The sequence below is a fragment of the Perognathus longimembris genome, chromosome 12, assembly GCF_023159225.1.
Source record: "Perognathus longimembris pacificus isolate PPM17 chromosome 12, ASM2315922v1, whole genome shotgun sequence".
Classification (NCBI taxonomy): domain Eukaryota; kingdom Metazoa; phylum Chordata; class Mammalia; order Rodentia; family Heteromyidae; genus Perognathus; species Perognathus longimembris.
Window position 1 is genome coordinate 65,831,145 of NC_063172.1, and position 27,552 is coordinate 65,858,696.

At 43.7% G+C, this 27,552-nt stretch overlaps 1 long non-coding RNA gene across 1 annotated transcript; it reads left to right on the forward strand.

Moving 5' to 3' along the window:
• The first annotated feature begins 1,616 nt into the window (after nt 1-1,616).
• Nucleotides 1,617-26,165, forward strand: LOC125360790. The gene is made up of 3 exons (XR_007212808.1): nt 1,617-1,758; nt 15,626-15,637; nt 26,155-26,165. It is a non-coding gene; the product is annotated as an uncharacterized LOC125360790 (long non-coding RNA).
• Nucleotides 26,166-27,552: the final 1,387 nt, after the last annotated feature.

Sequence of the window (27,552 nt, forward strand, 5' to 3'; positions counted from 1 at the left end):
CTTTGGTGCCCCTGCCTGCAGTTCCTCTGCTCAAGTCTGTGTCTACCCCTTCCCTCCACAAGGGCTGATCCCCAGACATCGTCTGCAGGCCGAACCGCCCAGAGGCCCGGCGCCAGGGCACCAGCCTAGAACTCCCAGCTGCGGCCAGAGGAGCACTGTCAAAAATAGATAAATAGTCTGCCCAGAAACCTTAGCCTATGATATGAGGAAGAGGCAAGTCTCCTGACCCCACACCCCTCCCTTGAGACTCTACTGTGTCCTCAGATCAAATAACAGAAAAAAATCCATGCCTTATTCTAAAGCTTCATCTTAACGAATCAGCTCTGCCTTTGCCTATACCAAACATGGTTTAGAAGCACAAGCCATACTGCATCCAAGCTATGACCTGAACGAGAGAGAGAGAGAGAGAGAGAGAGAGAGAGAGAGAGAGAGCCCTGAGATCTTTGCTAATTTCAATGACAGTATCAGCATCTAAAACATAAGGGGTTTTGGTATTTTGAATACCTTGAAACATACTTATATCCTTGAGTCTGTAAACAACCCCCAACTCTGACCTCTGTTCACTGTACACCAGGACTGCTTAAAACGTGGGCTAGATGTAGACAGGCTGAAAAAGTACAAGGCTTCCTCTCACTCCGAATGTCTGACTGCATACTCGACTAACTTTCAACTTTAATTTTCACGGGAAAATTCTAGCATGCAAACAAAAGAACAGTAGATCTAGCTCTGCTTTTCTGCAATGTATTAGAGAGACACCTTAGAAATGAAAACTACAGTGATGAGCGGAGCCCAGATATTTCTATAGTTTGCCCAGCTCCTCCAGTCTTTCCTTCAAACCTAACACCTCATGCTTGCTGGCTGGGTGCTTTATCATTGCACTAGCCCTATTGCTAGCCAGTTTTACTTGTTTTGCTTTGACATTTAATCTAGCTCATTTTTCTGATCCCATTGATCTCAAAGCTTGAGCCATTCGAGCTTACTCATCTAAGTAGCTAAGGTTACAGTTATGACCCATGAGTTCCCATTCAGGATGAGAGCACCTAGTTCCTCTACCTAATGCAGTACACCCATAGCTTAGCCAAACATGGCTGGATGGATAAAGAGTGAGTCGAGTCTTTTTGTGTAGAGATTTCATATAAAAGGAGAGAAAGTTCTTGTCCATAAAAGGGGACAGACCGTATATAGCTACCAAACGAGGGTGATATGGACTTAGGGAATACAGAAATAGACAATAGATAGATAGATGGATGGATAGATATGTTCTGACACTTTTTAATTATTATAAGTAGAAAAGTTCTATCTGTATACATTTTTACCTTGTAAAATAACTTTAAAACACAATTCAGTTGTTACATTCAGTATTAACTGATGCTTTTTACCAGTGTATTTCTCAAAATCCAATTATATTTGGATTTTAGTATCTCATTCAGCTCAGCAACAAAGATAACCACTGTAAGACTTTATTCAGCTTATTTACAATTACCAGTTAGTTAATTCATTTATTCCCCCAGTTGACCTGTTTATTTATTTATTTATTTAGATTTTCGTGCTGGTCCTGGGGCTTAATCTCAGGGCCTGAATGCTGTCCTTGAGCTGTTTTGCTAAGGGCGACTTGAGCAGCAGCTCCACTCGTGGCTTTTTTGGTCGTTAACTGGAGATCATTCTCATGGACTTTCCCGCCCAGGCTGGCTTTGAACAGCAATCCTCAGCTATCATCCTCCTGAGTAGCTAGGATTACAGGCACAAGCCACCAGAACTGTGCCAGGAGTTCATGAAATGTTTATTACATGGTAGATCAAGTCAGTAGCTTTTTAAGCGGTGCTCGAGGTGGCTGAAAGTCAGTGTGGGTTTGGTGTCTGCTTCGCGCTCCTCTATGCTCTGCCCCTTTCTATCTGTTGTTTTCTTATGCTCATCTCACTATCTCCACCTACTTCAGCCAGAAAGAATTCTATCTTATTTGTTAGGTATCGCAGCAAGATTTCCTCTTGTGAAAAAAATAGGCTTTAGAACCTTAGACTAAGCAATAAGTATTATTTTAACCATCAGTCTACCTGTTCAATTTGTAAAAATATCTTCTAATTCTTTTTTTTTTTGCCAGTCCTGGGACTTGAACTCACAGCCTGAGCGCTGTCCCTGGCTTCTGTTTGCTCAGGCTAGCACTCTGCCACTTGAGCCACAGAGCCACTTCTGGCCTTTTCTATATAGGTGGTGCTGAGGAATCAAACCTAGGTTCATGTATAGGAGGGCAAGCACTCTTGCCACTAGGCCATATTCCCAGCCCCCAGTATCTTCTAATTCTTAACCCCAAATAATGAAGATCATGTTTTTACAGGCATAAAGGTCTCGTCTTCTTGATTAAAAACAATCATTTTGAACCAACTTGTAATAAACAAATAGAGAACATTGGTCTGGGAATGTGGCTTAGTGGTAGAGAGCTTGCCAAGCACGCATGAAGCCCTGGGTTCGATTCCTCAGTACCACATACACAGAAAAGGCTAGAAGTGGCTTGATGGCTCAGGTGGCAGAGTGCTAGCCTTGAGCAAAAGAAGCTCAGGGACAGTGCCCAGGCCCTGAGTTCAAGCCCCAGGACTGGCAAAAAAAAAAAAAAATAGAGAACATTCACTGTGAAAAAATGTACATATGTGAAAACAGAACTCGGCATCTTGAAGAGAGACGTGGAAGAGAACGCCGGAGGGGATGGCACGGACCACGCGCACTATCTTCACAACCCTCCTGGTTAAGCTGACACCACTTTGCATAGCTAGGTAAAGAGTTTCTTAAGTGTATGTTTAAAAAATGCTTCAATATCAGGACAAATTTCCTGTTAACACCTAAAAGAATTGGAAAAGCTAAACATCCACTCCTGCCTAAAAGAGATTCTCAAATAACAAGTATACACACATGCATGTACATATGCACATATATGCATATTACTTCACATTAAAGGTCAGCATGATACTGACTGTCATTTTATGGCACTCAAATGACTGATCTGTGTTCCATCAAGACTTTAGCTCTGGCATCTTATTTACAACATGTAGATTTACTTGTGCCTCAATAAAATTCATGATTTGAAGTCTTAACCCTAAATATAACTATATTTAAAGATGGAGACTTCAAGGAGAAAGCTGAGGCTAACTGAGATCATTCAATCAGAGTGCCATCCTTAGAAGAAGAGGAAGAATTACAACAAAAGATTGCAAGACCAAAAGAGGAGGAGGGGGAGGGGGAGGGGAGGGGGAGAGGGAGAGGGAGAGGGGAGAGGGAGAAGGAAAACAAGGAGAAGGAGAAGGAGGAGGAGGAGGAGGAGGAGGAGGAGGAGGAGGAGGAGGAGGAGGAGGAGGAGGAGGAGGAGGAGGAGGAGAAACGGGTGAACAAGCACTAAGAAAATCCCATGGAAGGATATAGCAAGTAGTCTACCTGTGGGAAGACAGATACCTAGCCACAAACAACCTCCTGGCACCTTGAGGTTACGTTTTACCATGAAGAACCGTTAGAAAACAAATTTCTGGGTGTTTGTTTTAAGTTCATGGTGTCAATGATATGAGATCATGTGGAAATATGGAGCAAGGCTTGACTTTGCTTCATTATTCCAATTATTTTGTAAAGCACCCATTAGGACAGGAAATTCAATGCATATAATAAAGGTAGACATAAACTTTATTTTTAGAAAGTCTACTACCAGATAACCACAAAACTGCATCCTCCCTAGTAAAACTGCTTTCCTGGCTTTCTTGTGCAAAGCGCAATAGCTCTTGAACAATTCCATTCTATGGGCATCACCAGGCACGTCCCTGCAGATGCATGGAGAAGGCACACGTCCCCTTCAGAGAGCCCTTGTTCTCTTCCTTTACAAAGAGCGTGATAGTTTCAACCCTGCACATTTCCTCTTTAACAAACAGCAACTTGCACATAAGCTGAAAAATATTAAATGCGCTTCCTTTAGTCATGCAGTAATTTAGTTGCCATGGTAATCTTGGGTAAACTTGAAAAATACTCTGGGTGGGTCATTTCTAATGCTTGCTTCTCAAATTCTAAAACTTTAAAAGGTCTTGGAGGACAAAAGAACTGAAAATGCTTTCCTCTTCAATGCCTAGCTAAGCGCAGTCTCAGTGAATGCAGCTCGGCTTCTGACAAGATGACACCCATTACACTGCTCACAATGATCGCTTCATCATCTCCGACCGAAAGATCGTTCTCACAGACTAGCCATATCTTCCCAACTCAGTAAAAGCAACTAACTTGGGTCTCTGTGGCAGTAAGGGAAATTAATGCATAAGTACTTTCCCATAATTGACCCCAAAGCTTTTCACAATGAACATTGTCATTTTGACTGGCCATCCATAATCGCATGACAAAGTGCATTCTCAGGCAGTTTAACAAAGGAATGGCTGACAGCTCAGGATTTGAACACATTCAGGCTGCTACGCAAGGAAGCCACTGTCCAACAGGAGGCTCGGGTGAGTCATGGCTCTAAGTTTGTTCATCAACCATGTCAGCTCTCAAAAGGTTTCAAAAAAACACTATCAGGAAGAGTTTTTTGGCTAATAGCTACATTTGACAACTGACCTTTAATCTTTATTTCACATTACCATCCTATCATTAGCCACAGATAATACATGAGCATTTTTCAAATAGGACTTCATGGACCAAAGATAAAGACTTCTCATCTGAAGAAAGATTATTATTAGCTTTACCAGACACGGACTATATCTTTGACTTTTAAAAAAGAATTTAATTAATTTAAATCAATGGTCCCACTGGAGTTGAATAAGCAGTCACACGTGACTTGTTTCCCTCACTTCTAAGGGCCTCTCAGCCACACCAGAAGAGGATAACATGAACTAAAGCAGTGCAGGATGTGTGCTAGAAAAATCATTGACCTGGAAGACAGGACACTCACTGCCTTGGCCTTCAGAAAGCCACTTCATTTCCCTTAGTAAGTTCCTCTCCTTTAATAAATGAGAAATGAACTAAAGGGTAGAGGTGTGTGACTCCAGTTAGTGTATCTGAAACAGAGAGAGAGAGGAAATACAAGGAAAATGAAGTTAGCTAAGTAGGAGCCAGATCACACCTTATGGGTCACTCAGAGATTCTGATATTTACCCTAAGAGAAATAGGATTTAATCTACCAAAAGAAAGGACTACTATGATCAGAGATACATTTTTGGAAAGCTCACTGCATGGACAGAAGTTTGGATTGAAGATTGGGGCGAAGACATGGAGATTACTCAGTAGACCACTGAAGTAGCCCAGGTGGCAGATGGTAAGTGATGAAAATGAAGATGACAATAAGAGGATAAATTAAGAACTACTTAAATAATTTTCAGCCCACTTATGCCTTGTTAACAAAATAATTGTGGCTGGATAATCTGTAATGAATAGCAATTTATTCCTCACCGTTATGAAGGCTAGGTATACAAGATGAATAAATCAGCCAGTTTGATATCTGGAAATGGTGTGGTCTCCACTTCCGGGATAGTATCCTATTGCTATATCCTTCCAAGGGAAAGTTCATTGTGTCCTCAAATTGTGGGAAAGGGGGAAAAACAAGAGTGAAATCTTCATCTGTAATGCCCTTTCATAAGGGCATTTAATTCCATTCATGAGGGAAAAGATCTCATGACTCAGACACTTCCTAGAGTCATACTTCTTAGCTTTGTTGTATTGAAGATTAAGTTTCAAACTGAATTTTAGCTATCATTCATATTATCACCGGTGATAAAAAAAAAAACAATAGGAGCACCTTAGTGTGATGAGGAAAAGGGAGAATGAGTAGTCAAGAATAGCTTCCAAGTTGATGGCCCATGTAAGTGACTGGCTGGTGACACCACTGGCTGAAATAGAAAACACTGGAATAGAGTCAGTGTAGGAGAGGTGTAGAAGAAAGCTCAGTCCAATTTTAGAAAAATTAAGCTAGGCATGTTCTATAATACTTCAATGGATATTCAGGAGGTAAAGAATAAGAAGGGATCTGAGTTGGGGTTATCACTTCATAATCATTGGTATGTGGAAGACAACTAAAGCCAGGGGTAATGCAGTGAGTATACAATTGGGGAAAAAAAAGAGATTCTACATCTGGGAGCTCCAACATTTAACCAGTAAGTACAAAAGTGTAGAACTGAGAAGGAAAAAAGGCACATTAAGTGCAAGGAAAATCAGGATGTAATATGACAGAAACTAAGGTAAATATTCCCTTGGATGGAGAGTTTAACATCGTTCAGCAACTGAAGGGTATTGGGGATCTTAAACTATTCAGCACAGTGATGAGCTCAGAAGCAAGATTAGAATGGGCTATTATCGTAAAGCTTCCAAACACTAACACTGGACTAGAGGCATGAGTTCATGGAAGAGTGCCTACCCATTAAGCAGGAGGCCCTAAATTCAAATCACAGTACAGCCAAAATAAATAACTAAAACCAACCAATTTTCACCTATCAATTCATCCTAAAAGAATCTTAGATAAAGGGAATCCTAAGAGCTCTGGGGGTCCAGGCATGGTGAGACACATTTAAGATCCCAGTTACATGGTTGGCGGATCATGGTTCAAAGCAGCCTGAGCAAAGACGGTTAAGACTAAAAACAAAAGTAGGTGCAGTGACGCACACTTGTAATCACAGCTCTGCAGAAGGCAAAGTAAGGATGACTCATAGCCCAAAGCCAACCCAAGCAACATCAAGACCCTATCTGAAAGAGGATCTACAGCAAAAAGGGCTAAGGGCATGCATGGCTCAAGTGGCAGAACACTTGGAGGTTGGGAGTTCAAACTCCACGACTCCCCTAGGAAAAACAAGGAACGCTCAAATGAGTTGTGTCTTTTAAAACACAAATAAATAATGAGATGAAAATTTGAATCTGAAAATTAGATTATGTGAAAGACCCTAACAACTTGGTTAATTGAATTTTTTAAAAGCTAAGTGGCTATGGCTCAAGTAGTAGTGTGCTACCCTTGAGATTAAGAGCTCAGGGACAGCACCTAGGCCCTGAGTTCAAGCCCCACCACTGACAAAAATAAAAAATAAAAAAGCTACTGAGGATTGAACTGGGTTGGATAGCTAAGGTAGGAGGAGTACAAATTCAAGGCCATGCTGGACTACATAGCAAGACCTTGTATCAAAAAGAAACAAATTTAAAAAGATACAGTGGATTTCTACACTTCTAGGGGAAGTAGCCCTCAGAAGTGTAGGACACATTACAATATCCTATTCCCAGGATCTGGCCAAAAAAAAAACCCACTGACTACAGGAAACTGCCTTATTGCCAATACTCCGGGTACTTGGTGGCCACCATAAACATACATAGAATATATTCAATATCCAAAAGACGGTGTCAGGTATTAGAGCGCAAAGGTCTTTTAATCATTTCAAACCAACGGAAGGAGCTGGGGGACCTTGCTTAGATAGGACAGCACATTTATTTTACTCTCTCCCAGTTGGGAACATAGTGGAGTCGCTTTGAAGCTTGACTCGGGCATCTCCTGGAACAGGACAAAATGATCCTGGAACTTGTGGTTCCAAGTTGGGGAAGAGGCCTCCATGAAAAACATCCAGATCTGAGCAGAACGTAGAGGAGAGCCAATCCATGCACACCAAAGCATAGCATGACCTGAAAGGAGGCAACGACTCAACAGAGTCCACAAAAAGGGAGATAGCCCAACAACAAACTCCCCAAGGCCTGTCCCCACCCTGAATGAACAGGGCGGCTACAGGAGCAGAGCCACCAATGGCGGGTTATACACCTCTGCCTGGCTGTCTGTGTCCCAGTGAGCCTCTTACCCTCCTGTCTCGATAAATGCTTTTAGGAATTCAGCCACCCACAACTCCAAAAACATCTTCCTTGACACAAGTCTCCTTCCTTTTACTTATTCATCACCCTCCAACTCTGTACCAAGCTGGAGCCACCTTGCAAATATCCAATGAACCCGCTGATTAAAGGAGTCACCAGAGCAGCATTTCACTTGTTAAATGTTTGAGGCTGCATTTTGGAAGGAAGCTCTGATGTTCATGAATCTCCTTCCCACCCACAACATGGGGCTCCCCCCCCCCCGCCCCCCGCGCCACTGCGGCAGTAAAAGTATTCCGTGTGCCTGACAGGGCAGCTGCACAGTGGTCTGGTGGTATTGAACCCCCACTCCAGCCCTCCCCATGCTCCTGTACCTGCCGCAGCCGCCTTGTTACCATCACCCGCAGGAGATCCAACCCAGAACCCCACTACCTCCCCACTCTCCAACCCGCCCACCCACCCACCCACCCTTGTCGAGCCAGCCTTCAAATGGAGATAACTGGCACTTCATGGGTAGAATGTGCTCAGCACAGAACTCTCCCAAAGTGACTGCTGTCTCGTTTCCCATTCTCCCGGCCTGGGCCCTTCTGCTTAGGTTTATTTGCCATGAGGAATCCTTTTAGGTCCTGCAGCAAATCTCAGCTTCCGACGTCCTCTCCCTAAAAAGGAGGACAATTCTCTGTACACCTGTTAGAACATCCTCTTGTTTCGTCTTCAGAACTGGGAATGCTGAGTTTCATTTTCCCTTTCAAGATTTCCTGTCAGTGTGAGCTCCATCGGGTGCCCCCACCCCCCCCCCAGCCTTGGAGTCCTGTCCAAGAGGAGGTCCGCTCTCTCCCCGTGGGAGGTCTCCATGAGCAAATGCAACCATATACTGAGAGCGCTTTGGAGACCAGGAAGCAACCCCTAGACTTCCTGTCCCCGTTTCTGGGCAGCCCCCCTGCCTACCCTAGACAGTCTTGCCTGTTCACTACGGTTTCATTCCACCCTCAAGTGCAGCTCTAAATCACCCCCATCTTCCAATAAACGCGCCGTCCTGTCAAATGCTGGCTCCTCCTGGAGGCTCACCCTGGGCCTCACTCCTAGGTAGTAACACCACGTCCTCCCCCTAGAAAGGGCGCTTTCTCACGCCAAGCTTTAATGTCCGATGGAGTGCTCCTCCATCCTCCTCTGCAACCTTTCAATTAGGAAGACCAGATGTTTCTCCTGCGGGAAGCAGAGCGAGCGGGGCAGGCTGGCGGTCCAGGCAGGCTCCTGGGCCGCGCGGGCATGGAGCAGGACGCTGCCGCCGGCGAGGACCTGGCCAGCGTGCCAGCTGCCTGGGCGCGTGGATCCCTGTATTGACAGGCATTATGCAAATGTGGCATTTGTTTTAATGAGCACGTCAGGTATGTTTTGCTGTAATGTATACGTGATTGACGGCGATATTAAAGTAACAACGAGATGACAACGGCACAGGAATATCTGGAGCTGTAAAAATAAAGATGTGGCACATTTCTCTCTTCTAACAGTGGCCCCACCCATACTGTGCCATAGGGGCCCACATGTTCTATAAACAGAGTCTCATCAAGTAGAGAATTCACATGTTTGGAATTCACATCGTGTCATCATTTCTGCCAAACTCCTCTAAAGGGAGGTGCGAAAGTGACCTGGCTAGCTGTTCGCGTTCCTCTCCCTGGGATGAGTAACTGAGAAGGGTCAGTGTGCCCGGTGTTTCAGAGGTTTCGGCCCTCAGCCGCTGGCTGCAGTGCTTTCGGGCCAGTGACAAGGCAGAAGCATCCTGGGGTTAGGGCCTGGTGGGAGCAACTTCCTCACGGCAGGGCAGTCTCACCGCAGACAGACACAGGAAGGAGTCGGGGTGGCCCGTCCAGCTCTGAATCCATCGGTGGATTAACCCATCGGTGACGGCGCAGCCTCATGATCCAGTAGCATCCCCAGCTAGGAGCAAGCTGCAACACATGAGCCTCGGAACCACCTCAGACCTCAACCAGAGCACCAGTCGTCTGTCTGATCTTAGAGAAGCAATACAGACGTGAGGACTTGCTTTGGGAAGTTCTAGGGTTGTGCAAAGGCTATGCTATATTCACAAGATGAAGACTGGCACAATGGTTTTAGAGTCAGATCACACCTGTTTGATTTGTAGAGTCATCCTTTCTTGCTGGTACGCCTTTCGAAAGTCACATACTCCCTCCAGATCTTGGTTTTCTGAGCCATAAAGCGACTTAGAGCATATTGCCTGCTTCCTGGAGATACTGTGAGAATTTAATGAGGTGCAACATTTAAAGCATCATACACGAGTTAACTCTTGTTCCTATGAATAGAGGATAGGATTATCAAGGGCATTTGTTTCTGTTTCCTAGTCCTAGTTGGCGGGGGGAGTGCTTGGTTGTAGATGTGCCTTCCCATTCGCCTTCACCGCCAACCTCAGTCTCTCTACCCTAACTTCTCCATCTGTACTGCCAAATATCAAACTCTCTTTTGAAGGATGCCAATGAGAAATTGCTGTGCTCTCTTCTCATGAACCCTAATCATGGTCTGGCAGGATCAGGGATGAGTTGGTTAACAGAGAGGGTCTCTTGCTCTTTTATAACACCACGACTGCACGATTGTGTGTGGAGGAAGGCTAGCCCTCTGTAGGGAGAGCTCCAGTCATACTGTGGAACATAAATAAGGGAAACAGCACATGTCGAGTCAATCACCATGACAACTCCTTTGGGGCAAAGCCCATACTGACATCTCTGGACTCAGTACATGACTCTTCTTTATTCCTCTGGCCATCCCTGTTACAACACATACTTATCAGTGTTTCACCAAAACCAGATAAGGTCGGTAAGGAAGACATAACCTCATGGGCCACGAGTGGTCATCTCACCTGGACTCTAGAAAAGGCTTCCATGGGAAACACACAAATACCACTGGTGGAATATCTGCATTATTATGTCAAATTACAGTAAGTCTGCAGACATCTGACATTTCCTATTGTCATAAAGCAAAACATCCCTTATCTAGAAAGGCTGAGAATCAACGAGGGCAACTGGCCTGACCTTTAGCCTCATTCTCTTTCCAGTGCTGTCCGAATCCTTTATAATTTGGGAACCCCGCACTGGCAGGATTGAAGAGCTCATCCTATTTTCTTCAAATTCTCCAGAAGACTTTCTGCTCAATTCACTCTTCTTGAAATGTCCAACTCATTACATCTACATAAATAATTTCCTTATAAATTAAAACTATCTGTTCTCTTACTGCCAGTAGTGAACTAATAATAGTTTCCAACACTGTTCACCTAAGATTGGGTATGAATTTAGTCTGTGCCCTCCTGGATTTTTCAATATATGCTTGACTTAGGCTTATAATAAAGTGAATGTATGTATTTCAAATATTACAGGTTTCATTTAAAAGAGTTTGGCTCTACAATCCAAACAATCCAAAAATGTTTCAATAATTAAAAGCTCCAAACTCTTCCTCATAAAAAATTTAGCTAGAATTCCTAATGAAATAAAGTGATGTGAACTTTAACTTGTATAACATAGGATTACATGTTTCCAAACCAAGTTGCCCACAAACATAGAAAAGGCCTAAATCATTCATTGACAGGCAAGAACTGGACACCATTTTGAGACCCCAGGATGGGATTGAGCTAAATGAGCAGAGAAATGATATATGAAGCCAGACAGCCTCCAAGGTCTTCCCAAGCAGGAGACACAGTAACACCTCGGCCCTCACCACAGAAAGGCAATTCATCATCATATGCTACTATCTTTTTAATTTAAGAATAGCATTTAACACGCTTATTTTAGAATCTGATTCATTATCATTTTTAGGAAATTTAATGGTCTTAAACCTTCTCCATACCATGTGTGATTACACTTAATTAAAGTTCACATCTTTCACAGCAAGGTGGGACATCGGTTCTAATTTTATGCACTAGTGTGATCAAGGACAGAACACATCAGATTGCAGATCAGGAGACCCAGGTTCTATTCCTGACCTGGTCACTTATTTCTGACTTTTCTTAAATGCCTCCATTTTTCCATTCCTAACACATGGGTATTAAGACCTAACTTCTACTGGATTTCATTAGAAAGAGTTCTGGTATCATCATGAATCTGAAAACTGTTGAGCCCACACTGTGTGCCCGGCACCATCCTATCTGCAATAGATACAAAACTGAACAAAACAAGAAAGGCGTGTGCAACTCACACATGTTAAGGCCTGACCTGGAAGATCAAGGTTCAAAGCCAACTCAGGCAGAAAAGTCCAGAAGACTCCATCTCCAATCAACCAGCAAAATACCAAACCGGATGTATGGCTCAAGTAGTAGAGTACCAGTTGTAAGGAAGAAAACCAAATCAGAGTGTGGGGCCGAGTTAGAGCCCCAGTATCGGCACACGCAAAGAATGATGCCTTATCTCACAGAGCTAGCGCCTTTCAGGTATTTTTTTTTTTTCACTAGGCTTGGTTTGTGGCTCTCTGAGTGAGTACTCATCTGTGAGACCCTGAGTTTGATGCTCAGGAGTGCAAAGATACCCACAGGTTTGGTTTGGTTTACTGCCAATCAATACTTGACAGGACGCTCTCCGTAGCCCCTGAGGATGCACGCAGTCCGTAAGTCAACAGTACTTGTTAAGCAGGTATGATGTACACGACAGTGTATTAGACACAACAACCAAGACAAATCTCCTAAGCCCACGAGGGTCTTGTAGCTGGAGGATGTTCATCCTGCACCACGCTTCTCCACGTTCTGAGTTCCGAGCGTAAGGCTCAATACTCGGCAGTGCTCGGTACGTAACTTATGAATGAAATCATGGGCCCCGATTGTAAGAGGTTAAAGCCTAACAGGAAATTAAATGTATCTTGGATGCATACGTTAGCTGCAATAAATGGTAGTATGTAACGGAAAGACGGGAAGGGCACAAGAATTTAAAGAAGAAACTCAAACCGTGTTTATCATAGCATAGCATAATTCACAATGCCAAAAGATGAGAAAGATTCATGTATCCACTGATGAATGAAGGAACACACAAAGGTGGTTATAGCTATAAAATGGAATAGTATTCATCTTTGAAAAGGAAGGAAATTCTGAGTATAACATGGATGAAACGTGAAGACATTATATTAAGTGATCAGGCACAAAAAGACAAATCCTGAATGTTTCCACTTACATGAGGTACACAGACGAATCAAGTGAGGCACATAAAATAGTCAAGTTATTTGGAAAAGAAAGGTGGTTATTTTATCGAGAGCTGCAGGAAGAACTAGGAATGGGGGAGGGGGGTGATAATTCTAGGGGTTAAATTCAGGGTGTTACACCTACTAGGCAGGCACTCTACCACTTGAACCCTACCTGTAACCCCTTTTTCCACTAGTTATCTTTGAGTTAGGGTTTCACTTTATACTCGGGGCTGGGCTGAGCCACGACTCTTACTTGTGCTTCTCCGTGTTGCTGGGGATGGTAAGGGGACCGCCACTGTGTCCAGTTATTGTACTTTCCTTGTAGCTAGGTTAACCGGTATGCACCACTGTCCCCAGCCACCAGTGAGATGGAATCTTGGGTCTGGCTTTGAGCCACCATCTCTGACTTCTGATCCCCAAGTAGCTAGAATTACAGGCTTAAACCACCATGCCCAGCGTAGGAGATTTAGTTTAAATGATACAGAATTTCAATGTGAGCATCTGGTGTCTACCAACTACCTTTACAAGTCCAAGATACAAGGTGGAGGGTATAGCTTATATGAGAAGGCATAGGCTCTATTCTCAAAAATAGCCCCTCGAAAATTTGCCAGTTATGGTGGTAATAATTGTAAAACATGGGAATAAACAGGCAAGCACTTCTACTCTCAGCCACTGAGGAGGCTGAGGCTGAAGAGTCATGATTTCAAGACCAGTGTCGGCGGCCCAGTGAGAACCCCTCACCTCAAAAACAAAGGATAATAAGTACTAGAAACATATCACAAAGTAGGCAAAAATGGCTCTCCTATGGCACTTATATTACAGGGTGGGAAAAAGAAAAATAATAAATATTAAATCAATCCGCCAATTCATTTCAAAAAACTACATAAACAATCCATTATGTTAGTAGGAGAGAAGTAAGGAGAACAAAATTGGGAAATTGTAGTAGAGATGCAGCAGGGGTAGAAAGGGACGAGGGTCAAACCTTAGATAAATAAAACAATAAGAGTTTCTCTCAGAGAAGGTAAGGTTTAAGTAAAGACTTGATGAGGAAGGCAATTAATTATTCAGAAATTCCAAGGAAGAGCATTCCAGGCAACTAGCCCAGTAAGAGAACACCCAGGGCAAAGGCCCCGAGCTTCGAGAAATAATGAAGAGGACATGAGACCTAGAGGAGAGCCAGCCCGCGGAGGAAGTGTGAAAAGAGGTCAGATGGGGGCACCAGTGGCTCACACCTGTAGTCCTAGCTACTCACGCAGGCTAAGGTCTAAAGATCAAGGTTGAAAGCCAGCCTGGGCAGACATTTCCAAAATCTCCAATCAACCAACAAAAAGCCAGAGGTGGAGGCATGGTTCAAGTGGAAGAAAACAAGCTTTCAGTGAAAAAGCCAAGCAAGCGTGTGAGGACCTGAGTTCAAGCCCCGGTACTAGCACTGTGTGTGCGAGCACACACACGGAACGTCGGAGAACTTTGAATTTTGTAGACCAATCTCAGTTCTGCCGCTCTGATTGAATGACACTGAGGAATAATTATAGGACCCGGGGGAAGACAGGTTGTGATTTTAATTTTACAAGAAACTTTAGCTGGAAACAGGTAAAGGAACAAGAATGGAAGCAGAGAGACTGCATGGGGAGACTTGTAATATCCAGGTAAGAGAGGGTTGGAAGCTTGGACTAGGATGTGGCAAGAGGTGGAGAAAAATGAATTTGTTGGCCAATCAGATATGAAGTACGAAAGAAAGAACCAAAGATGACTCCAAGTGTTTTTCCCTGGTCAGCTGGAAGAAAGGCATTGCCAGGAGTCCACCATTAGGCAAAGCGTGAAGCAGGTGGAACAGGCTGACAGGGAAACGGTGCACATGGCTCTGGGAAGGGAGAACCATCAAGCAAACAGCACAGCAGAGGAGGCCAGCAGGTAGACCTTCCACAGACGGGGCCAGCAGGTAGACCTTCCACAGACGAGGCCAGCAGGTAGACATTCCATAGACGAGGCCAGCAGGTAGACATTCCACAGACGAGGCCAGCAGGTAGACATTCCACAGACGGCCAGCAGGTAGACCTTCCACAGACGGGGCCAGCAGGTAGACATTCCACAGACGGCCAGCAGGTAGACATTCCACAGAGGAGGCCAGCAGGTAGACCTTCCACAGACGAGGCCAGCAGGTAGACCTTCCACAGACGAGGCCAGCAGGTAGACCTTCCACAGACGGGGCCAGCAGGTAGACCTTCCACAGACGGGGCCAGCAGGTAGACCTTCCACAGACGGGGCCAGCAGGTAGACCTTCCACAGACGGCCAGCAGGTAGACCTTCCACAGAGGCGGCCAGCAGGTAGACCTTCCACAGACGGGGCCAGCAGGTAGACCTTCCACAGACAAGGCCAGCCTCCACAGGAGCAGACCCACGTGGAGATCACACACACGCTCTGGGTTAAAATAGAAACTTCGGAGTGCTGCCCACACGGATATAGGAGCTAAACAGTGATAAAACATATTTTCTCTTCTTCAAGGAATCTTTGAACATTTTGAAGCTGAAGGGATGTCTTCCAAAGAGTAGAAAAAGATGATTTATCGGGAAAGCCTCACCTCCCTGCCCCCCCCCCGCCTCCGCCCCACCATGACACTTCCCATTCTTTCATTTTAATTCTCTCTTAAAACACGGTATGGTCTGGCACCAGTGGCTCATACCTGTATTCCTAGCTACTCATGAGACTGAGACCTGACAGTCATCATTCAAAGCCAGCCTGAACAGGCAAGGTCATGAGACTCTTATCTCCAATTAACCATCAAAAAGCTGGAAGTAGAGCTTTGGCTCAAGTGGTAGAATGCTAATCTTGAGCAATAAAGCTCAAGGACAGCAGTCAGGCCTGAAGTTTAAGCCCCAGGACTGGCAAAAAAAAAAAAAAAACACCAACCAACAACAACAAAAACCATGGTCTGCAGACCCCCAGAATTGTAATAATAACAATTTTTGTAATAAGCATTGCTAGTGATTTTCATGTATACTTAAATATGAAAACTATCCACTCTGCGTATGTAATATTACCTCTGGGATACAGAATGCCATTCGGAAGTTCCATCTTTATACCTATAATGGCACAGGCTAAAGACAAAGTCATTAGGAATCCTTCCACATGCAGTTCATCTAACAATAGCCTTAGACTAACACGTGTGGATGGGATTTATCAATATTTGAAGAAGTATTTTTCTGGGAAACCTTCTGAATCACTTCCTGCCTCATCTCCATAGCAACCCTGATCAGTTGCCATCAAGATGAACCTCACTGAGGAAGACTGGGCACATACCGTCATAATATTCAATGTCCATGAGCAGGGCTGAGAGACACAGGGGAGAACAAGGGAAGGGGGGACATCCATCAATATACACTGTACTCATAAACTGACATGTTGAATGGGAACCCTTTTGTTCAACTACTTAAAGATAAGTTAAAAACTTATAATAATAAAAAACACGAATCGCTCTTGCTCCAAGTCGTAGCAACTTCCATTTGAAAGAGCATGCCATCTCAGCAAACAGACTCCTGTCTCCTGGCCAGATGTTTTTATTCTCTTCTGTCAACATTGAGGAACCTGTATTGACATGACAGCTTTTCTGTTCTTTCAAATCTTGATTTTTTTTTTACTGTTTTTTTAGTTGGCTCACCACACCACATTGGTTAATCAAATAAACACGCCAGACACTTGAAAGCGTAACTTGGGTTCCCTTTCAAAGAAACACCAGTTTCAGAGTTTGTGCAAACACTTTAACAGGGTCGTTGGTAATTGTTTAAGGCCCAAGTTAATCTTAAATTACTAGGTAATATTCCCAAAATGTTCAGACTGGAGATGCCACGAACCCAAAGATCTCTACAAAGAGCCACAAGATATAGAGCACCATCCCCAGTGGCCAGAATTGGAATGCTGATAGCTCCATACGTCCGTCAGCTGCAGCTCATTGGGGGGCCTTCCTCACGTGTCCTGTCTGGACCTTTTAATACTAGAGCTACTAGTATGGTTTGTGTTGTTTGGGTTTTGGTTTCGGGTTTTTGTGTGTGTTGTTGTTCTGGGACTTGAACTCAGGGCCTGGGCACTGTCCCTGGGCTGCTTTTGCTCCTGGCTTAGAGTTACTATTCTTAATATAGCTTCATTGTTTCACAGGTCCAGTACCTTGAAACTACATTTTTAACTTATTATGTCACCAAAAGGGAAGAGAAAGGAAGGAGGAAGGGGAAGGAAGGAGGGAGGGAGGGAGGGAGGGAGGGAGGGAGGGAGGGAGGGAGAGAAGGAAGAGGGAGGGAGGGGAAGGGACCACCTAACTTGGCACATTGAACTGGAAGAAATCTGGTGTTGGAGGATCCTTAGAAACTACCTGTGCCATTTTAAAAGCATAAAGTTCAAATGTGTATTTCTAGGGCTCCCCCCAACCCCGGCCAAAATTCTAAGTATTTCTGCCTTCAACTATACTAAAGATTTGCACTCTAAATTATAATGTTCACTTTTCACTAGCCTCACATTCTAAAGTAATATCACATTATATTCGTATACACATCATTAATAAGCATGGTTTATGGGTTGCACAGGATGGATCAGCAGTTGTGTGGCTTTAAGGAAGCCTGAGGTCACTGGCCCAGAACATCTCCAAAAGACGCTCACAGTTGGCTTCTGTAACCCAAAGAGGACAGGCCCAGGCAGGGAAGGGAAATGGTCCTCATAACTCTAAGCACTTTCTAGGACAGTGCCAGACCTTGCTCTGGTTCTGGCTCTGTGCTGATGAGGGAACACAGCCCAGGTACTAGCTGGAGATTATAATCAGAATGTCCATCTTCTTCTCTATGCAAATCATACAGGAGAAAGAGCAGCGTTACTGAATGAAGAAGCACTGACTACAGTCCTGAGCTTAGCACTCTGCCTCTTTCTTGACATGAAGCAACTTTACATATTGCTGTAGTTTACAGAGGATTTGTGTGCTGAAAGCTTGGTCCTGAGTTTGGCAATGTTGAGAGGTGGTGGGACTTTTAGGAGGTGGAACTCAAGCCTGGAGCTGGTGGTTCAGCATGTATTCCTAGATCTGAGGACCACAGTTCAAAGCCAGCCCAGGGCAGGAAAGTCTGTGAGACTCTTATCTTCAATTAACCACCAGAAAACTGCAAGTAGAGCTGTAGCTCAAAATGGTAGAGTGCTAGCCTTGAGTAAAAGCAGCTTAGCGTCAGCACCCAGGCCCTGAGTTCAAGCCCCAGGACCTGTGGAAACAAAACACAAAAACCAAAAGAGGTAGAACCTAATAGAAGATGCCTGGGTTGCTGGGGGGAGGCTCTTGGGAAGGGTTAACAGTTCTCCTAGGCCCTTAACTCCCTTAAGATGCTTGATGTCAAAAGGGAAAGACTGGCTGTTCCGAGTCTCCGCGGCTTTCCTGTCGTGCTGTGCGATCTTTTCTTTTCATGTGTAGCATCTCCACTTAGCATGACGTGACACATCAGAGCTGAGAGGATGTCAGCACCGAACTCTCAAACCTCCAAAACCATGGGCTACATGAAGCCCTTTTTTCTTTATATATCCACAGCCTTAGGTGCTTTGTTATAGCTATGGAAAGCTGACTACTTAAACTTTGTAACTTTCATTTCCTACTGGTTATTACTAAGCATATCAGAAAGAATCTCATATTCACACATACACACACACTATCTCTCTCTCTCTCTCTCTCTCACACACACACACACATTTGGAAGATACCTCATCAGATCGTATTTACCCTGGAAGATGATGGTGCATGTGTGTGTGCACACGGGTCTTGAACTTGAGGCTTTGTACTGACCCTTCTCGCTCACGGATGATACTCTACCACTTGAGCTGTGTCTCCAGTCCAAAATATGGGGTCTTATTCCCAGAATATTGAAGATTGGTTTTCTGTTTTCACACATAAGTAGACCATACCTAGGCAATGAAGAGCACTGGGACCGACACTGAGGTCTGGGGAATTAAATGCGTCTGGGATGTTCTGCCACTCTTTCCATCACCGCTGTCCATGCATCTCAGAACTTGCTCTCCTCCGTCAGATGAACAGTTCCTGCAGTATAGTTATCTTGTTGTCTCTGTGGCTCCTTGGGCTCCGTGGCACAGACGTTCATCAACTACTTGTCAGCTCACTCCTGACACAAACTAGAACAGGGAAGAAATAAAGATGCCCTGTTATATGCCCATGTTCAAGGCTGCCAATAGCACGAGATGCTGCCGTCAGTTTACATAGCTAACCTGGGAGCTATAAACAGAGAAATATATTGTAACAAAATGTTCTTCACACATATTCACTTAGAAAAAATTGAGATTTGGAAGGTATTGACAATGTCTGCTAAACTGCCTGTTATTAGACATATTATCAAGAGAATAACCTCTTTTGTTGCATATTGTAAGAAAATAGCTTTAAACGAGACACCACACAAGAGTAGAGAGAGACAGAAGGGAAGGGATATTTGGTAATACATTCTCCGTTAGAAGGCAGTTGTTATTTCCTTTCTACTTCTATTGCTCCTAAAAGACAATAATGGCAACCAAAACTAGTAATTTATAAATATTTCAAACCACATATACATATATTTTTTTTAATTCAAGAATGCAATATAGTCTTAGTAGTTATTTTCACAACAGCTATATGAGGTAATTTACTGAAGAAACTGTTTTGGTGGAATCCTAGAAAATAATTTAATTCCTCTTCCTAATTTTTAATATGTCAATCATGACAAATGTTAACCTGACTGTAGTAGAAATATGGTGTGATGCTCATGGGGAAAATGTGTATTTTTATTCTCTCTCTCTCTCTCTCTCACACACACACACACACACACACACACAGAGAGCAGCACCGCAGTGTATTGTGGCTGCAGAAGGAAAGACGTGACCAGCAGTGACCGGCTCCCTGCCCTCTCTGAGTTCTGCCTCCTCTACGTTTCCAGACCCCTGTCTAGAACGTCTCTTGTGTCTGTTCGTTCTGTCAGCTGCCATCCTCTCCAGGGCCCAGGGTCTCATCGCACTCCCGGCTTTGAACTCCCCCTCTGACAGCCACCAGAGTAAACTTGCCTCTCATATGCAGCTTAAATTATTTCATCCCGATAGCCCCAATGCCTGAAGCTCCTGGAGAGGAGAAAGCTGTCTTTCTCCAGCACGTGCCTGGCACACCGTGCAGCCTCAGCAAGTCTTGAATAGAGACAGAGCAACGCATGAGCCCCTCCTGGCCCCACTTGCTCTTTTAGCCTCATTTCCTGATGTCCCTGAAGATGATTCAGCAGCTCTGAATCGTTAGTTGTTTTGTGGGGTTTGTTTTTGTTTTTACATTTCTGATCTTGGCTGAAGCTATTTACTGTTTAAAATATTTCTCACTCATGGCTGGGTGCTGGTGACCCACACCTCTAATCCTATCTACTCAGGAGAAAGACCTGAGAATTGCAGTTCAAAGCCAGTGTAGGTAGGAAAGTCCACGAGACTCTTATCTCAAGTTAACCACCAGAAAACTGGAAGTGGAGCTGTGGCTCAAAGTGGTAAAGCACTTGAGTGAAAAAGCTCAAGGATGTCACCCAGGCCCTAAGTTCAAGCCCCAAGACTGACCAAAAAAAATCCACTTACTTCAATTCACCTCCCATTTCACCTCATGTCCATATTCACACACTTTTGACTAATGAGTAAATGAACAAATGAACCAACACGTCTCCTGAAATAAGGCTTCTTTTCCTGAATCTCACGAACAAGACTTTCTGATCAACATGATTCCACTCCTTCCTATTGAGAGTTAATGCTAAACAAGACTCCATTTATTTAAAAAACACAATTGGAGTCAGGTGCTAGTGGCTCACACCTATAATCTTAGCCATTCAGGAAGCTAAGATCTGAGGTTCAAAGTCAGCCCAGGCAGGAGACTCTTACCTCCAATTAACCACCAAAAAGCCAAAGAGCTGTGGCCCAAATGGTAGAGTGTTAGCCTTGAACACAAAAGCTCAGGAATAATGCGTAGGCCCTGAGTACAAGCCCAAGGACCAGCACACACGACACACACCGCAGATGGAGTCAAGTGTTGGTAGATCACTACAGGCAGGAGTCCCGTGGTCCTCACAATTCAGCAGGCCTGAGACCTGAGAACCACAGTGCAAAGCAAGTCCAGGCAGAAAAGTCCCGTAAGACTCTGATCTCTAATTCACCACCTAAAAAGCTGGAAGTGGAGCTACCAGCCCTGATTGATAACAAGATAAAGGAAAAGAAAACAAAAACAACAACAAATAAAACAACCCCATTTCCAATTCTTGGAGTGGATTTCAATAAATCTTGTTTTATATGATCATATGCAGATATCGATTGGACTTCTGCCTAATATCCTCCTTTGGTCTCACCCTGTGAGCGCCTACAGAGCTATTAATTTATCAGGTGTTTTTGTTTTGTTTTGTTTTAACCACCCAGTGCATTTACATGTAGATTTACAGGTACATTCTAGTTACCACAAATGAGGGAAACCATGAACTTACGTTTCTTTGGGTCTAGGTTACTTCGACTTAATATGATTTTTTTCCAAATCTTTCCATTTCCTTACGAATGGTACAATATTGTTTTATCTGATGGATGAGTAGAACTCTATTGTGTGTATTTACCACATTTTCTTTTTTTTTTTTTTTTTTTTTTTTTGGCCAGTCCTGGGCCTTGGACTCAGGGCCTGAGCACTGTCCCTGGCTTCTTCCCGCTCAAGGCTAGCACTCTGCCACTTGAGCCACAGCGCCGCTTCTGGCCGTTTTCTGTATATGTGGTGCTGGGGAATCGAACCTAGGGCCTCGGGTATACCGAGGCAGGCACTCTTGCCACTAGGCTATATCCCCAGCCCCTATTTACCACATTTTCATGATCCATTTGTCCACTGAGGTGCATCTCAGCTGATTCCATATCTTAGCTATGGTCATGGGAAGGTAAGGGGGTGGGGCAGAGAAATGGAGGGCTAAAGGGTGAACAAATTCAGCAGTGATACCCACTAGACACTATGTTGAAAATGAACTAGACAACTTGTGGGTGGGGACAGGAGGGAAAAACGAGGAGATAGTGAGAGAAGGGGTGACATCATTCAAAAAGAAATGTACTCATTACCTGACTCATGTAACTGTAACAACTCTATATATCACCATTACAATAATAAAATGGATGGATGGAGATAGATAGACAGATATAGACAGACACACACTCATTCACTCACTCACACACACACAAGCTAGTGGACAGTGTTCAGGCCCTGAATTCAAGCCCAGCCTACCAGCACGCACAAGTGCACACACACACACACATACATACACACACACACAAATCAGGCTGTATCTTAATATAATCTAAGATTGCTTTCAAGCCTTCTGATACTTCACTGTATCATTCCCACTGGCATCTCTCCACATTAGACAGTACCAAGGCTTCAGAGTAAGAAGATGGCTCTTCAATATAACCAACTTGGGAACTACATCCCACGGCCTTTGCAACAGTGCTCCGAGGGACACAATGTGTCAGTGATACCACATGACAAGCCTACTGTTCACATCACCCTTCCTCCCCTCCCTCCGTCCCTCCCTCCTTCCTTCCCTCTTCTTCCTTCCTTCCTTTCTCCCCCTCTTCTCTTGCTTCCTTGCTTTCTTTCCTCCTTTCTTTCTCCCCTCCTTCCCTCCTTGCTCTCTTTTTCGCTTTTATTTTGTGTCAGTTGTGAGGCTTGAGCTCCGGGCATTAGCTCTGTCCCTAAGCTCCTTTTGCTCAGTGCTAGCTAGCACTGTATCACTTGTGAGCCACAGCTCCACTTGTGCTTTCTGAGTGGTTAAATGGAGATAAGAGTCTCGCAGGGACTTTTCCAGGTGGGCTGGCTTCAAACCACAATCCTCAGATCTCAGGCTAGGATTCCAGGTGTGAGCCACCAGCACCCGGCTTTTCCTTCTTTCCTTCATCCTTTCTCTCTTCCTTCCTTCCTACCTTCCTTTCTCTCTTCCTTCCTTCCTTCTCTCCCTTCCTTCCTTCTCTCCTTTCCTTCCTTCTTCCCTCCTTTCTTCTTTCTTTCTCCCTCCCCCCTTTTTGGTCTTCTTCACAGCACTTGAATTCGAGCTCCACCATTTGAGCCATGTCCCCAGTCCTTTTTTAGAATCGGATGTAAGCTTTTCATCTTGGGACCACAATCCTATTCATCAAATCGCGATCCTCCTGCCTATGCCTCCTAAACGGCTGGGCTTCCAAATGTGAGCCACAGGCCGGCACCTGCATCCCCGTTCTGACTCGCCCTGGGATTGGCTAATTAGACTGAAAGAGTGCAATGCCGTTTGACAAACAAAATGGTGTCCCACCATCAGAAAGGATACTCTAGTCTAACCTACAATTTATGATTCAAGACTAATTTGATCTCTCATGAAGCAGCTTTGTACAGTTAAGAGTAAATTAGGGAGATTCTGAAGCATTTATTTTGGATGTTGATTACTCTCACAGATCCTTTCCAACACTTCATTCTAAAGTACTTTTCCACTGGATTTTCTGCTGCATTTTGTTGCCATTTTACAAACTAAAGGATCTTTGACATTACGGAATACTACAGAAGAAGCTTTACAAAAAGTAAACAGAGAAGTCTTTTTATTTTTTAAAGGTGTGTGGCAAAACAAGTTTAGCATTTTGCCTACATGTATGTATTTATAGTGGGGTTTACAATTTACCAAATTATTTTATTCAGATCATCAACAACCACCTTTACTTCTTTTAAGTTCCTTCTCAAAGACTTTTTAAATAATTCATATTGTATTTGGGGCCTTTTTCTGTACAAGGTCTTCCATTTGGGGGATATTTTTAAATATCACACTTCAGTTGTGAACATTTGTATAGGGCCTATTTTTGAAGAGTAAGCCTAGGGACAGTGCACAGGCCCTGAGTTCAAGCCTCAGGCCAATAATTGATTAATTAATTCAAGGATATAGGCAATGAAGAAGCTCGCAAAAAAGGTCTGGAATACCGGGGGGGGGGGGGGCAGTTCCTTTGGCCCTTCCTTACCGTATAAGACGTGTACTCTCTAGTTTATAAAAACAGATGAGAGGTTTCAAGTGAGATTTACAGAAGACTTCACATAACAGAATTTATCATAACTCAAAAAGAGGAGGCTTATAAAATGAGGTACATATGTCAAAAATCTTTAATCAAAAACCAGGAAAGAAAGCATTTATGAGAAAATAATATTGCAGTGTCTGATGAAGATAGGTTGGTTTTTGTTTGGGGTTGTTTTTGGAGGGTTTTTTGTTTGTTTTTTGCCAGTCCCGGGGCTTGAACTCTGGTCTTGGGCACTGTCCCTGAGCTTCTTTTGCTCCAGGTGATTGCTCTACCACTTGAGCCACAGTGCCACTTCTGGCTTTGAGTAGTTTATTGGAGATAGAGTCTCACAGGGACTTTTCTGCCACACTGGCTTCAAAATGCAATCCTCAGATCTCAGCCCCGAGTGGCTACAATTACAGGCATGAGCCACTAGCGCTGGCATAACTGTAGGTTTTCAACAAAAAGAAAAAGATCACAGAACTAACCGGTAAATGCCAACTTATTTTTTTTTAAAAATAGCCCTTCACTTTCCAGATGAATAAACTTGAGATCTAAACTAGGAGCAGCATTCCCCCCTGGCCTTTGAGGAAAGGAAACCCAGCGCCCACAAGAAGTCAACTTCCTCAGCTGGAAATGCCTTCTATCTCAGATGATGAGACAAAGACAATAAATACTGGGAAACGCCAGGGTTCTGAGGAGACCGCCTGCGTCACCAAGAGGCTCAGCAAGCCGCGGCGATGCCCTCCGTCAGAGAACTAGGACACAGCGACACCTACTTGCCATGAAGAGGTTTTCCTTCGCTGCAAGTAAAAACACCTAGAAAAATGCCAAGTGGAGGCTACAGAGGTTTTTTTTTTCCATAAACTGTAGTCACGGTTTTAGTTTTCCTCTCCATTGTTTTCACTCTTCATAGGCATGTTCTAAAAGAACAGGGTCAATCTCTAGAAATAATCTGTGGTCAGCAAGGGCCAAGAATTCGTGTTCATCAGAGCCACAGCCGTAACTCCCCCATGGAATCTTACAATTGCTTGTGTGGGAAATTTAGAAGAAATACCAGGCTGGCGGCTCCTCGCAGGGAAACGATTGGCTCATGTTCACTCGTGGTCTGAGACTGTCAAGGACAAATTAAAGCCTGGGTGCCCACAAAGTTACTTTCCTTGAGGTAAGGTTATCCAGGGCTCAACTGCCTTATCCTGAATAAGGCCGTACAACTTACACATAAAGTTCATATTTTAAGAACAACACGGAAGAACTTTACTTTCATAAGAATTCAGGAGAATTCAACTTTCATAAGTTAAAATGAAATTCAAATAAGAGTTTAATGAGTAGATATAATTTTCTATGCTATTGGACACTTGGAGTAAAAAATACTCCTAAAAATTTATAATTCTGATTTTCTTTCCGTGTGTCTTTCACCTCCTTCTGGAAGTGAAACTGAAAGACTAACACAGCAATGTGGTTTCCCTGCAACATGATAATGGTTTGTGAGTCTCTGTAGGAGGGGCGTGCACGTGGGTGTTAGTGAGCACACTGGCACTGTCCCTTAGCTTTTCTGCTCAAGACTGGTTCTCTACCATCTGAACCACACCTCTACTTCCAGATTTTTGCTCTTCATTGGAGAAAAGTCTCTTGCCTGCATGGGCTGGCTTTGAGCCTTAATCCTCAGATCTCAGCCTCCTGAGAGGCTAGGATTACAGGCGTGAGCCTCCGGAGCCTGTCTTGGTAATAATGCTTTATGAATAAAAAGCATCGGCCATTGGTGCTTACCAAGTTACAAGTAATGATAAAATGATGTCACATGCGGAAAACTTCACTGGCCAACTTTTGGGAAACAAGAATCGTTGTCTTTTACAGAAAGTAAACAACTCAAATCAGTTCAAAGAGCTAATGTAAGTGTTACGTGTTAAAATACACAATGTTTGTAGATATTTGGCTTCTACGCCAGTGATACAAAAATCATATTGCTATACTGTTTCTTTTGTAAATATAGGATTTTTTTCATACAGGTCCTGACTAAAACTGAAGCACCTGAATACAAATTTTGTGTCTGATTAGGGAATTTTCAAAATTAAAGTTTTCATTGAAGTGCTTCCAAAACAAAATTATAAATCAGTAAAAATGGACCATGTGGAAATAATGTTATAAAGGGCTCTTTTTACTATTCTATCCAATTATTAGCACACTGAATTTCCTAGGAAAAACACTTTTAAAAGAATAAAGTAGCCGTGCACTGGTGGCTCACACCTGCAATCCTAGCTACTCAGGAGGCTGAGATCTGAGGATCATAGTTTAAAGCCAGCCTGGGCAGGAAAGTCTGTGAGACTCTTATCTCCAGTTGACCATCAGAAAACTGGAAATGGTTCTGTGCCTCAAAGGGGTAGAGCCCTAGCATTAAGCTAGGGTCAGTGCCCACCCAGAGTTCAAGCCCCACAACTGACAAAAAAAAAAAAAAAAAGATAAAATAAAATAATGTTCTCTGCAGGATTTGAAAAAAATAGCTGAATCATCCCACTCTCACAAAGAGGTAACAAAGTACATCTAAGTTAAGGTGGTACCAAAAAATGAAGCGCTTTCAAAAAAAGACTGAGTGGGGGCTGGGGATATGGCCTAGTGGTTGAGCGCTTGCCTCGTATACATGAAGCCCTGGGTTCGATTCCTCAGCACCACATATATAGAAAATGGCCAGAAGGGGCGCTGTGGCTCAAGCGGCAGAGTGCTAGCCTTGAGCGGGAAGAAGCCAGGGACAGTGCTCAGGCCCTGAGTCCAGGGCCCAGGACTGGGAAAACACACACACACACACACACACACACACACACACACACACACAAAAAGCATACAAACAACAACAACAACAAAAAAGACTGAGTGAAGATGATCATGTCTTTAGCATTCTCGTCCCTGTTTGAGGGTCGGAGTACTCTCTCCACACAGGTTTGCTTTTGTTAATAATGAATTTTATTTAGTTGTTCTTGACGTTAGACTGTTTTCACATTATCACAGGGGCTCAGAGATATCAAAGTCAGGTTAGTTTACTAAACTTCAGTCACTGTGTTTTATATATATATATATATATATATATATATATAATTTTTTTCTCCTTGTCTGTCCCTTTAAACCAAGAATGGAGAGGAAAAAGATCTAGGAGAACCATAAACATTTCACCTTCTAATCAAATCAACACAGGTCTACTGAACAAATGCACCCACCAAAGGCAGTAATAATGTCCAGTTAAGGATTTTATAAGAAGGGTCAGAAGGGAAAAAAACTATAGCTCAGTGAGGGGTTGTACATCTTAAAGGAAACGAAAGCAGTGCCGGTGTGTGTGTGTGTGTGTGTGTGTGTGTGTCTGTGTGTCTGTGTGGCAGTCGTAGGGCTTGAACTCAGGGCCTGAGTTCTGCCCCTGAGCTTTTATGCTCAAGCCTAGTGCTCTACCACTTGAGCCACAGTGCCACTTTGGCTTTTTCTGAGTAGTTTATTGGAGATGAGAGTCTCACGGACTTTCCTGCCCAGGCTGGCTTCAACCTTGGTCCTCAGATTTCAGCCTC